Below are 13,387 nucleotides of genomic sequence, written 5' to 3' on the forward strand. Positions count from 1 at the left end.
TAAGCTCGAACACAAGTTCGATTTGATTCGAATTTGAGGTAAAATTTGAGCTCGAACATTACATTAAGAATTCATCGAGTTCGAATTCAAGTCTGAGTTTGATAAAATTAAGTTGAGACTCAACTCGATTAGTCCAAAACTCAATTCGATTCGGTTCGTTTGCAACTCTGGTTCCAAAAATGTTCTCCCAAACATTAAAGAGTGCAACAATTCGATTGCGCATCATTATTCAAATCTTAAGGATATGATCCAAGTTGGTTGATTTTTTCTTTACTTTTCTTTTTTGTTTTTAGGATTTGTGAATGCTTCTAGTTATTCTCCTAAAAATTCTTTGAATTTAGCATTATATTGAAAAAGAAAAGAAGTTTGAGCTTAATTTCTTTGGATAAGTAAAGTAGGTCAAATTGTTTTGGTATTTGATGTTGAATACATTTTTGTCTCATACTACCATATATTTCATTTTACTCAATTAGAATTAATTGACAGTGTATACATTATCAGCGTTAGATGAATGATAACTATGCAAAATTTGAATTTGAAATTCATTTTTTGTACATGTGTCATGGATCCAACGGTGATAGTGTATACACTATCATTGTATATAAGATTTATTCAATTAGAATTAATCTTTCAGATACTGACAGTATATACATTGTCAGCGTTGGATGAATGACAACTATGCAAAATTTAAATTTGAAATTCAATTTGTACACATGTATCATAGATCCAACAGTGATAATATATGCACTGTCATTGTATATTACTATAATTTATATGTATCTTCTATTCATAATTGAAATATAAATATCAAAATATACATATTAATATATATATTAATTTACATATTATAAAATATTTGAAATAAATATATTTATAAATTTATATAAATATATAAATATATTATTTATATAAATATATATAATTAAATGTATTTATATATTTAAATAAATAAATATAAATATATTTATAAATATATGTAAATATATTTATTTTTATATATTTATATTTTGTATTAATATTTATATATAAATATATATTTATTAAACAAAAAATATTTTTTGTATATAATATTTATATATATAAATATTTTTGTATATTAATTTTTGTATTAATATTTATATATGTATTTATATATTTATTAAACAAAATATATTTTTTTGTATATAATATTTATATATAAATATATATACTAATATATTTTTTGTATATTTGGAGTTGTTTTTAAAATATTTGTTTGGATATGGTGTTTTTGAAGTTGTTTTTGTAAAATTTTTACTGTAGCATTGTAGATGAAAAATAAGTTTTTGAAAAACTCTCAAATCCAAACGGAGCCTATTTTAAGGATATGATCCCAAGCTTATTAACCAGTCTTCCTTAGGGTTGAAAGGCTTATAATTGTGGCTATTCTGCTAAAAAGTCTTTGAATATGATACCAATCACTATTATTTTAAATTACACAGTTGAAAGAAATGGTGTTCGAACTTAATTTCCTCGGATACTTAAAGAAGCTCAAACTGTTTTGGTATTTGATGTTGGACACATTCAGTTTTGACGACATAAAATTGGATACATGTCAAATATTTCTACGTGGATACATAATTTCAAGATGCAATTTTTTTTTGGCACAAAAGTTCAGTTGGACTACGTTTAGCTATTGTTTAATTTGTACAGATTGGTGTTGTTCGAAATAAATTGCCCGTACTTCCTATTTTTTTTTACTTCGCGTGTCTCTAGTGATCATCCTACTTGCCCAAAAGTAAACAACTTTGTCTTTGCATAATTGCTGCTTTTTACTAGCAACCGACCATCATAAGGCTTTTTATCTCTAATTTCGATTACTTCTTCTTTTTTTTTCAACTACTTGCTCAAAAGTAAATATGCAGTTTTAACCATTGTATTTTTTGGATTGACCAAATTTAAATAAGGCTTTTTTATCCTCTTGAAAATGCAAAAGAAAATTTAAAAAAAAAATACTGCAAGAGCCATTAATCTCTAGGCAGGATAAATACTCTATTGATTCTTGATTATTTCATACACAGCAATCCAACTATTCTTGCGTTGAGACAAACAAAGGATTGAATAAAAAGAGGAAAGTGGATACAAAGATAAGTATCAAATCAACTTCATTTGCCTAATAAACAAAGATGAATAAAGTGAATGGTAAATCAAGAAATTAAAAAGTATTAGTACTTCTTGTTTCACGATTATTTTTCTCTTGGTCCCTTTCTTCAAGTAAAATAAGCAAAAATGAGGTCCTTCTCTTTCCTTCGAGCAATAACACGTAAAAAGTACGATACCTGTAATGATAACGACAGATAGAAAATAGTTATATCCAACTTATCAGATTGTATTATTTATATTTTTGAAATGGTATCCTAAGTTAAGGACCTTGTTTTACTAATTTATCCTTGTTTTCATGGGATAAGCGTAGACCACAGATTGTGGCTGGCACTCTCAAATTGATCCATACATGTTTGGAAGAAATTTTAAAAAAAAAAATACTAATTGTTCTTCTGACGATGTACAATTATCGAAGGCACCCCAATTTCGTACAATGGAAAGGGAAGGGTAAAAGCAAATGGACCTCGATGCTAGTGGTGCTTTGACCCAGTCCCCTAGCTGCCTGGCAGGCCGTCGGCGAGTGTGCAATACGCGAAGTGGGAGACCGCGTGGGTAATCGTCCACTTGCGAAAAGTATAGTCCAAACGGTACAAGGTGGCTAATGGCTTCTATTTTTCGGGGTTTTAAGGTTACCAATTTGGGAATATATAATACGATAGTACCAAGCCTGCAGCTGCAAGTCCGATTTTTCAAGCCATCCCAAAGTGCCTTTCTCTCTCTTTCCTTCTTTGGATTTCACTCTCTCTCCTGCATGAAGATCCATTGTACGTGGAAATGCAAACTCTTAAGTCTTTTAGAGTCACAACAACCATTTGAGAGATGAAAAATGATGTATTGGTAATTTTCCTTAACTCAATTATAGGCACTTAATTTTTGCTGCTTAAAGGTAAAGAGAAATTTGCAGTGGACTTATCTACTCAATTATAGTTGAAGGAATAAAGTGTTAGATATTATAAAGGGTTTTTTGTTTTTAATTGGTGTCCAATTCGTTAATATATCTCATTTATACCAAAATTACTGTGGAGCTTACGCCCTTACATTGATTCTTATATTTAAGCACTTTCCCTGCAAGGAAAAATAGGTTATGCTTTCTTACTAATAGTAGATAGAAGGAAAGTCATGAGTTTTACCTTTTTAAGAATTAGTAAGTGATTATCATGTAAACTATTACTCCCTCTGACCAATTTTGATAGTCTTGATTTTTTTTCACATAAATTAAGAAAAATTAATTGACTTTTATTGAGAAAGTGAATCTATCTTACTGTTTTTCTAATATATCTTTATGTTAATATTAAGAGTATGACCAAACACTATACCTTCACATTGATTTCAACAACAATTTTGATGAAAAATTGTACTATTCAAGATCAATTATTGAATAAGGTAGGTTATATTTACTGATATTAAACTACATTAAATAAGGGCATTTTAGTGAAATTAAAAGTTAACTATATTTTTCAATTAGAAAGTGGATTATAATTAGGGACGGATAAAAAAGAAAAACAAAACTGTCAAAGTACGTAGAACGGAGGGAGTATCATTTCATTGTCCTTGAAAAGATTTAAGTATAGAAATTCTTTAATAAAAAAGTAAAGGTTACAAGTGGTACAAATTTTCATTATGGTTGAGGACGCATGAAGTGAGCAAGGTAAGTTATCAACAAGTAAGCTATTTATGCAAACGAATATTAAGAAAAAAGGCAGCATGTGTAAAAAAGAACATAAGAATTAATGCTAGTATATTTAGGTTATGAAAATTTGCTTTCCAAGCATTTAAGATTCAAGTATATATTGATAACCATTAGACGTCTCTCAGACAAGTCCCTTTAAACAATTAACATTTGTTAATCCTCCTAATTAGCATCCGTACCAATTAGACAAATCATTCGTTGGATTACTAGAAGAGAGACCTAAGAAAGTAATTCACGTCTCAAACATGTGCTAACAATAAAACCACAAATCCTGTTAGGTCAAGTTTTTCCTTTCAAGTATATGTAAATGATTGAAATACTAGCTGTCTCATACAACTAATTGACAAATTACCTACCACGCAAGTAAAATAATCTGCAATTAATAAACAAACATATGAACAAATCGGATGTCCTAGATATCTTAATTAATACCGAAATAGCTGTCAAGGAATTTGGACATCATACAAGAGGCATCATCGATCGCAGAAGGGGTGAGTATGCAATTAATGAGCAAACGTCATGAGCATCATCTTAGCTTTTCAAGTCAGGCACCCAAAATTTGTGCTGGAATTGCACACAAATTCACGAAGAAAGCACAATGTTACGTATTTAATTCCTTTGCTCATCACTTTCAATCAAAGGGTACGTATATTATGTCATGATTGGCGAAAGAGCAAGAAATAATTTACCATCGCCTTTTCTCTTTCTCTTTGTGTGCGATGATAAAATAATTTCATGCTCTCCTAAAATTCAATCTCACCTAAGGAGTCTTTTGTCGAAAGATGAGAATTATGCCTTGCTAATGCCATGAGTCTAGTGAAAATTTTCAAAGTGGAGATACGTAATTTTCAAAAGTAAAACTTTAGAGTTTAATTTTAACAATAATGCATGGTACACAAGAAGTAAGCTGAAATATTCATTTCAACGCCACGAAATTTGGTTGGCATACAATACAATTTTTATTTAGCAGTCAAATCAACTTTAGCCAATCAAGAATAGGTTCAGCACGCCTTTGTCGAATTTAACCTCTGGCAAACAGCAAGAGACCATTCATGACCGATGTACATCGTTTCAAGGATTTTGGGAAATCAAAATGATTTGATCTAAAATATACTAGTACAACGTCATCAAGGGTTTATTATAAAATGGCCAAAGTCTTTTAAGGGACATGAATTTTGGTGCCGAAAACATTCAAGTGACTCGTACTTTTTTGAGTCTTTTTTTGAGTCTCAGTATATTTGATGTAACGAACTTTGTCTTCCATGGAATACCCCGCTTATATATAAGATTTTGGTGGCTAATAACCTCATTAATACTTAAAGTGAATGAATTCATGGGTTTTCAATGAAGATTGTTTGCCAACAGAATTTCCTTACATCTGAATATATTAAAAGTCATTTAATTTATGTACAAAATTTTAACTGAGAGGCATCTTACTTGTCTATGTCACTAACACACACACATACTCACACATATGCACGTACTCTCTCTCTCACACACGTGCATACTAACAATTTATTGATATATATTTTGGCCATATATCATACAACTAGGTTATTTTTTGTTGCGACTCGCAAGCAAAAGTACATACTATTTTACGCACCACAAAATCTTTATTATTTTTTTCTATTAGGGAGAGGTAAGATCTAAAAAGTGGGGAGGAAGAAGAGGAATTTGAATCCACAGCATCTACGTTTTAAATCCTTAATCTTAACCACTAAATTAAAGCTTTCTTGGTACACAAATTATCTGTTTGTTATCTCTTTCTTGCACAAACATCAAACCCATAGAGAAAGATAAAGGAATAAAAAACGGTTTTCGAAATAAAGGAACGGATTGGAAAGAAGTATACCAATAGTTTAGAATGAATTTGATTAGGTATTGTACGGTAATATAGTTAAATAATCGCTGAATTTCTTGACTACAGAGATGTGTTTTATTTTTTAAGCTAAGACAAAGACAGATCACCGATCGATAGCTTCAACCCCAGAACATGCCTTCCTCAGATTGAATCCAGAACTGCCGCTGCTATATGCTCTGTGTACTTTCCTGTTTAGATGTATCTAATCCGTGAGGTGGAATTGGACCCTTTTCTGATGGCTTCTTGGGCAACATATATAGTGTTCCCTTTGGAGTTAAGCGAACTAGGCAATTCATATAGGTCAATAACATGGTGATGTGATGTTACTTAAATTAATTTTGAACAGGGTGCCTGATCACCTTTCCGAAGAATGAATTAATTATATGAGCTGCAAATCCTGTGTTGGAGGTCATTGATACTTCGTACATTTATTTCAAATATTTGCTTTCTATAATTACTTACACAAGAGGGAAAATTTTGTGAGGATCCAATTTGTATGTCTGGACAAGAAAGTTGAGCACTTACCCAAAATTATATATCTTAGTGGAAGTAAATAGTAGTTTTTCTTGTTCTTTTTTCTCCTTTGGTGACAGAAGGGAGTAAGAAAACATGTTATTAAGGGCAATAACTAGCACCAATTTGGCTTGATCTTGCCTCTTTTCAAACAAACTTGCAAGTATATCTTGGAAACAGTGCTTGTTTGGATTTAGAGGTTATATTTGCAATCATTATATCATCTTGAACATGAAAGCTGGTTCACAGTCAATTTAAACAATTGCTTTTGTACAATATTAGTTATTTTTATATTCAAGTTTGCTAATTGCTTTTGTTTTACTACTTTGTATCAAGTCCTTTTTGTTTTATACATGTTTTTGGAAAGAAAACAGAAAAAGCAAAATCAACAATTCTACAAATGTGTGATTATCATAAAGCGGAATCTTTAACTAAGCAGCCGGTGTTATCTCTTTCTGCCTAACAGTTTTCTTTATTTAGTTTGACAGGCTTGCTTTTGTCCACTCTTTAGGTAAGCTACTTTAGTGCATAGTAATTTACCAAAAGAATTCAGAAAGCCACTAACATATTGGGTAACCATTATTATTACTTTAATGGTACCTACACCGATTGATATTAACAAGTCAATTAAATATTGAAAAGCAGATAGCTGTATTTGCATAAGCATCAAAGCTTCTGTGCCAATTTAAGTACCTAAACCTACAATTGGAGCATCACTTCTGTGTGGAATTAAGATAATACCATGCCCCTTTGGTCATGGGATGATGATCAAAGATGGTACAGATTAGATTCGGTAATCTCCATTTTACTTAAATAAAACATATTTTCCCACTACTTTTCACATAAAGACAGTCTAGTCCATTGTTGTTTGTGGCAATCCCCATATGAACACTTGTCAATTTTGAACAAACGTGGAACTGCATGCACATTTGCCTTTGTATTACATATATGGTTATGTACTCATTCAAACACCCCCCGCCCCGGGCCAAAAACACACACACACATATATAGACATACAAAACCACAAACTACTGCTACTTTTGGAACTTGAAAATACTAAGACACCATAAATAAACATGTGGGTCTTCTTGTTTTGGGTTTTAAACTCTGAAACAGTAATAGTAAGGAACACGAATATTTTTTTTATCTATTAGTAATATATACATATATATATATAATTTCTAATTTTCATAGTATTGTTGTGTTTTTTTATATATTTAACTTTTAAAAAATCAAAATTTATGGAATTTAGATTCAGGGTTTCCATTTTGCTTTTTGGGCGAACATAAAACGCCCTATCAACTCTCTTGTATTTTAAAACTAGGGGGAAGCCCGCGGTAAGCGCGGGAGTTTTAACCTATATATGTGATAAAATATTTATTCAAATAAATTTATAAAAAAGATAGTAAAATTAGAACTACATCGTAATTGATTTAATTGAATCAGTGAAGTACATGAAATTATAAGGATAAATAATTAGTATGGGTATGGTCCTATACCATCATTCTAATATATGTTGCTTGGTAAAAACATTTTAGGTTTAGGTATCAGGATAAAATATTTTCTTTCTATTTCTTCCTTGCTGCACATAATGCCAGCTTTGGTGGCCAATTGACAGCTACTCTTCCTTGAACCACCACTGCTGGCGAATGCAAGATAGAATCACAATTAATTGCTACCTTGGAGCTCCTACAATTATTGTATTTAGCCTCAAGATTTCCAAACTTTTCCAATCTAAGATAGATTTGAATTCAAACTACAAACTTCATCATCTTCTTTGGTTCTGGGTATCTTTTGCTGCCAAAACCACCCATAAATCTCATTATCACCGACTGCTGTTTCTAGATGGAAATTTTGCTAATATTTAGGTTTTTAAAGAACTTCCTTGTAGGTTTATTAAACCATAAAAAGTAGCAGAATTTGGTTTTGGGAGGAGAAGATGAGTGAGGAGTAAGAAGGTGTGTTTTTACACAAGAATGGTGAGGGAGAGAGAGGAGAATGTGTGGTGAAAATGCAAAGTGGTGGAGGTAGAAGTACGGGAAGAGATCAGATTTGAAGGAGAGAAAATTCCTATTTATTTTTGGATTTTTATATTTCATTTAGGAGTCAGATTTAATAATCAACCAAAACCTCCCAATATAGTCGGGAACTGAGAGTGACTAGATTTTTAGATTTCATTCCAATTTTTTAATACCCATACCTCTTTAACAAGCAACAAATATGGTGGTGATTCCAATTCTTGATTCCCAAACCCTTGTACCAAGCGGCTCCTAAGTAAATTGGCCAAATCAACAAACTTATAAAGGAAAACAAATTTATAAGTAAAAGAAATAGGATAATCACACCATACCACAACAACAATAGCAAAAACATCATTACCTTTGTTACTATACCATTATAACATAATCATAGCCATATCCAATCAACAATTAACATGTATTAACTATAAGATCAGATTTAGATCCTACCTTGGTCATGAAATAGCAGTCAATAGATAATCTTTAGTCGCAGTTTAATCACTTGTAGCCATGAACATCAAATTTTGGTAATATAGTTAGAAAATGTAAGAAGGTTCCCATGGATATTCATATGTATGTATCATGTATTCCATAACGAAATTTCCATATTCAGACAATAGCTAATGAGAAAATATTGCAGTAGAAAACTCACAACTTTTAGTGTATCAGCTAAACATCCAAAACTCTAGAAAGAGAGAAAGTAAATGAGCATACCTGTCTAAACACCCACAACAAAAGATTGAGCACAAGCACTTGAAAAAACATTCGTCAGTATTAAAAGCCTTCATTATTGTCAAGTTGAAGAGCTCGTAACAGATTGGAAATGAACCAATGCAAAACCAATCATGTTCATTATTAAGTGCTTCCTGAACCAATCATCTTTAACATTAAGACCCTCTATTATTGTAGGTATAAAAGCTAACCAACAATTATAAATGAAGATGAAGAACATTGCAATTATATTTGTAAGTGGTTTAAACACCACTTAAAAGCTTGATAATCACGTGGAATATAAGCCAATTGCAAATGGGAGGGCACAATAGTCAAATCCAAGTCAACTATACACTATAATGTTGTACATTTGATTTAATCACTTGCATTTGATTTTTTCCCTACCTAAATTATTCCCAAAGATGGCAGATGAAAAATTTTTCAACAGTCACCTACAAACTCCTTTATATATATATATATGGGACATTGCTCCTAATTAAGATTCAATCAACCCAAGCCTTGAGAACTCTTTGCATTTATAGGTATAATAAATAATAACTGAGCCAGGAAAATACATGCTAAACATGGCACTTTTATATTTTTATATTTTTCATTTTATTTTATTGTTTCTTTTGAGGGTCTGATGCAATTAAGAAACCACAAGCAATGGCTGACGGTGGTCTACATCCATTTCATTCGCGCGATGCGAGGGCCGATAAAAATGCTACATTTGATGCACGTCATCTGCACATCAGCTGAGCTCAATACGATGCATAGGAATGAGGACAAGCGTATTTTAGGCATATAGATGCAACAATTATCCTAAAACAGGGACAATGCACTTCTTTGACGATACATATATAGCAGGAGAGACTACTTCTAATTTATCATATTTGATGCTTTTCTTTTGATTGTGCAACTTCAGCCAATCACATATGGACTAGTAGTTGTATTTCAAGTATCAGTCAATTGTAATTAATGGTTAGTAATTGTAAAAATGTCATCTTCTTGTACTAAATATCAATTCTAATAATGGCGGAAGAAAAAGAACACGTCACAAACACGAAACAAAAGTACTTTTATGATATTTTATCTTATTTGCATCGCAACATATTCTTTTATAAAGATTTTACAGCTGGAGCGACGAGCGAGCATTTTCACAATAGTTGACAATATGATTATTCTGACAAAAAATGAGGGTAGCACATAAAGTAAAAGCATATATGCATATAATATTTTGCTTTTTTCGACGCATTATCGATTATTCATTTTATTTCACATTTAACTCTTTAGTCCTCTTTATTAAACATCTAAAATCCTAGTAAAACAAATTGTTATCTACTCAAAGATCTCAAGTTATTGACCATTTGAACAAGAAGCAACAAAGACAAGAGGACGCAAAAGTACAAAATTTGCTGGAGAAATCAAGAGCTCAAGAATTGTATGCAAAAAGAAAACACAAAAGTGGCTATTAGTTCAAAAGGCACATAAAACAAGCTTAAGAAGCAAATAAACCATCAAATATGTAGTAGTGTGTGCTTAAGGCCTGGTTGACACTTGACAGATACTAAAAGAAAAAGGTGGAGACTGAAGCCATATTGTGGACGACATGACACTCTTACCAAGAAAGCAAATCCTCCTTCTACAAAAAGATAGAAGGTCTTATGTTTCTTTTGCAGGTATTTTAATCTTTTTAGCAATCACTAACTACAAGAAAAGTTATTATCTACATGATAATGACTCAGTAAAGAATGCCCACCACTAATTAGATCCTTAAAAAATAAGAACATTATTGTGGGAATTCACTTTCTTCTTGGCTTGTGTGCTCATATCATTTAGCTGATGATTGACACTTGTCCATCCTCATTAGTTGGAGGCAAGAAAGATGCACTACTTTAATCCCTTATCTCTTGATTTTCGCTGTGCTTAGACATCGAACAACTCTTATTGGTGGGTTCAATGTATTCAGGTATCTTATTGGTCCAAGAAACTTACTTCACGTGGGTTTGAACCAACACAATCAGATCTCAGAGGGTATACAGTGCTATAGGTTCCTAAACTCTAGAACATATATATATATATATATATATATATATATATATATATATATATATATATGTATACATGTTTATTGGTGCCATACCACCATGATAGGCGTGTGGAACAAAGTGCTAATTCCTGGTTATAAAATTCCTGCTGTAGAGTTCACGTTGTCATGACTAATGGCGCATTACAAGAATCACATTATGAAATGAATATGTTTATGACAGGATTTGAACTATAAACAAAAAGTGATTATGAACAAAAAGAAATTATTTACAAAAATGTGCGCCCTTGAATAAAATTGATCAAAAAAATTTTTGAAACTAACATTTAAGTGTTAAAATTAAATTTATAAGTCAACAAATCAGGTATATATGTTTGAGAATCAATGAGCACTGGGTTGAAATATCTCATTGCATATATTTTACAATTCCATAAAAAAAAAACATATCGTACTGTGTTTTCCTTGAAAGATATAAAATATATTAAGAAAACTTTGTCTATTTTATTTTATTTTTTATATTTTTCATTCTAGCTTGTTAACATGTACTATTATTCTCTGTAATTCTAGAGTAAGTGCGTTATAATATCAAACAAGAAATCAACATATAATAGGACCATTCAAGCGAAAATAAAAATTTGTTCCATGTGGTACAAAAATAACAACACATATAAGAAATGATGTCATCTGGTAAATAATAAAAAATTATTGTATGATTAAAATAATAATTCTAGGTATTTCATCTATTTTAGTATGTCTATATGTGAGAGAACATGCATATATATATATATATATATATATATATATATATATATATATATATATATATATATATATATATATGCGCATGTGTACTATGTATGACAGAAATCATGTGGGTGCAAGCTTTTATGAGATTAAATATGAACAATAAATAGATTATATATATATATATATATATATGTTTGTATATGTATGTGAGATAAAATATGTATTTATAAATGTTATACATAGAGGAAGGTTTCTTCTTTTGAATTCACTCTTCGGTTGAATACAGGATACGTACATAAATGACAACCTAGACCAAATATACGCTTAATAAAATGCAATCTGCAGCTCTGCAATTGTTGGACCTCATTTCCTTCTTGTATAATTTTAGCTCATTAAGGAACCATGAGGTATGGCACTCACGTTTCTTAGGGACTACCTGCAGTCTGGATCTAATTGAATGATTCCTCCATTACATATATAGTATTAGATTGAATGTTACTTAGACAAATGGCATCACATCAATGTCAGCTCAAACGTACTAAACAGCATCAATCCTTGCTTTTTTCCTACTTTTATGCAAACATGTTTTGGTCTCAGATATTCGACAGTATCGTCAAATAATACCTATGCCGGATTGGGAAAAATGTCAATTAAATGTTCCAATGCATATAAACAAATCTTTAACAATAACGTAATAGACAAGATCAATGAAGGAAGAAAAATCAGAACAGACAAAAGAAGAATAATAATCTGACTAGCCAGAGGACCCAGTGAATTTTGATTTTCTGGGGCCTATGATATATATATACTTGCATGTATACAAATTGTGGGCTTTGTTCTAAAGTCTAAACCTTATTGGTAGCTTGTAATCTCAACTTATTGGTCACAAACAAGACGAGGAATACTTGGCCTGCATACCTCAAATGTAACGTATTCTTTTGAAAGCCATACATAGGAGGAGGAATCCGACCTACATATATATGATGCCTCTCTATTGCCCTATTTCAGTTTTCTAATCAGCACAAGAAAACAAGCTACGATCAAATAATTTGAATCAAAGGGTTTGTTGAGATGATCATGGTATAATATGTGCACGACACAAGGAGTCAAAAGTACAACTCAAATACTCAGCTCCTCTCGTTGGACATTAACATGGACTTTGTTCTTACTTGTCCAGCCTTCTTGTTTTCTGGACTCCTGATGAGCAGAAACCTTTTCGGCTTGAAACCCTCGTCCGGTTGATAAGGAACTACATGTTACCTATCCATATTTAAAAAAAAAAATCTACATAAGTTGGTAGTTGCAGAAGTTTAAACGAGTCCAAGCCGCCTGAATTTAAAAGAGTAAAAGACGACGGTCAAATAAATTTTCCTACACAAGAATCGTGTCCTTTAATTTATACACAAAATGATGCAAATTTTTTTCTTATTAACTGATAACGGTCTATCAAAGGTGGTATTTCTTTGTCTCTTTTTTTTTTTTCCTTTTTAAATATCCAAGAGGACTTATAGCATACCAGGCGAATACTTGTTGGATAGACTTACCTACCAAACACAGTTGGGACCTAGGAAGAAAAGCTTTTGGAAAACTTTTTATCTTGACTCCAAAGTTTGAAGCTATGTGGGGTTCGGCCCCTCAATGAATTTCCTGTTTCCTTGTGACTCGTAGGCCTTGTCTAA

The sequence above is a fragment of the Coffea arabica genome, chromosome 10c (genome assembly GCF_036785885.1).
Source record: "Coffea arabica cultivar ET-39 chromosome 10c, Coffea Arabica ET-39 HiFi, whole genome shotgun sequence".
NCBI lineage: Eukaryota > Viridiplantae > Streptophyta > Magnoliopsida > Gentianales > Rubiaceae > Coffea > Coffea arabica.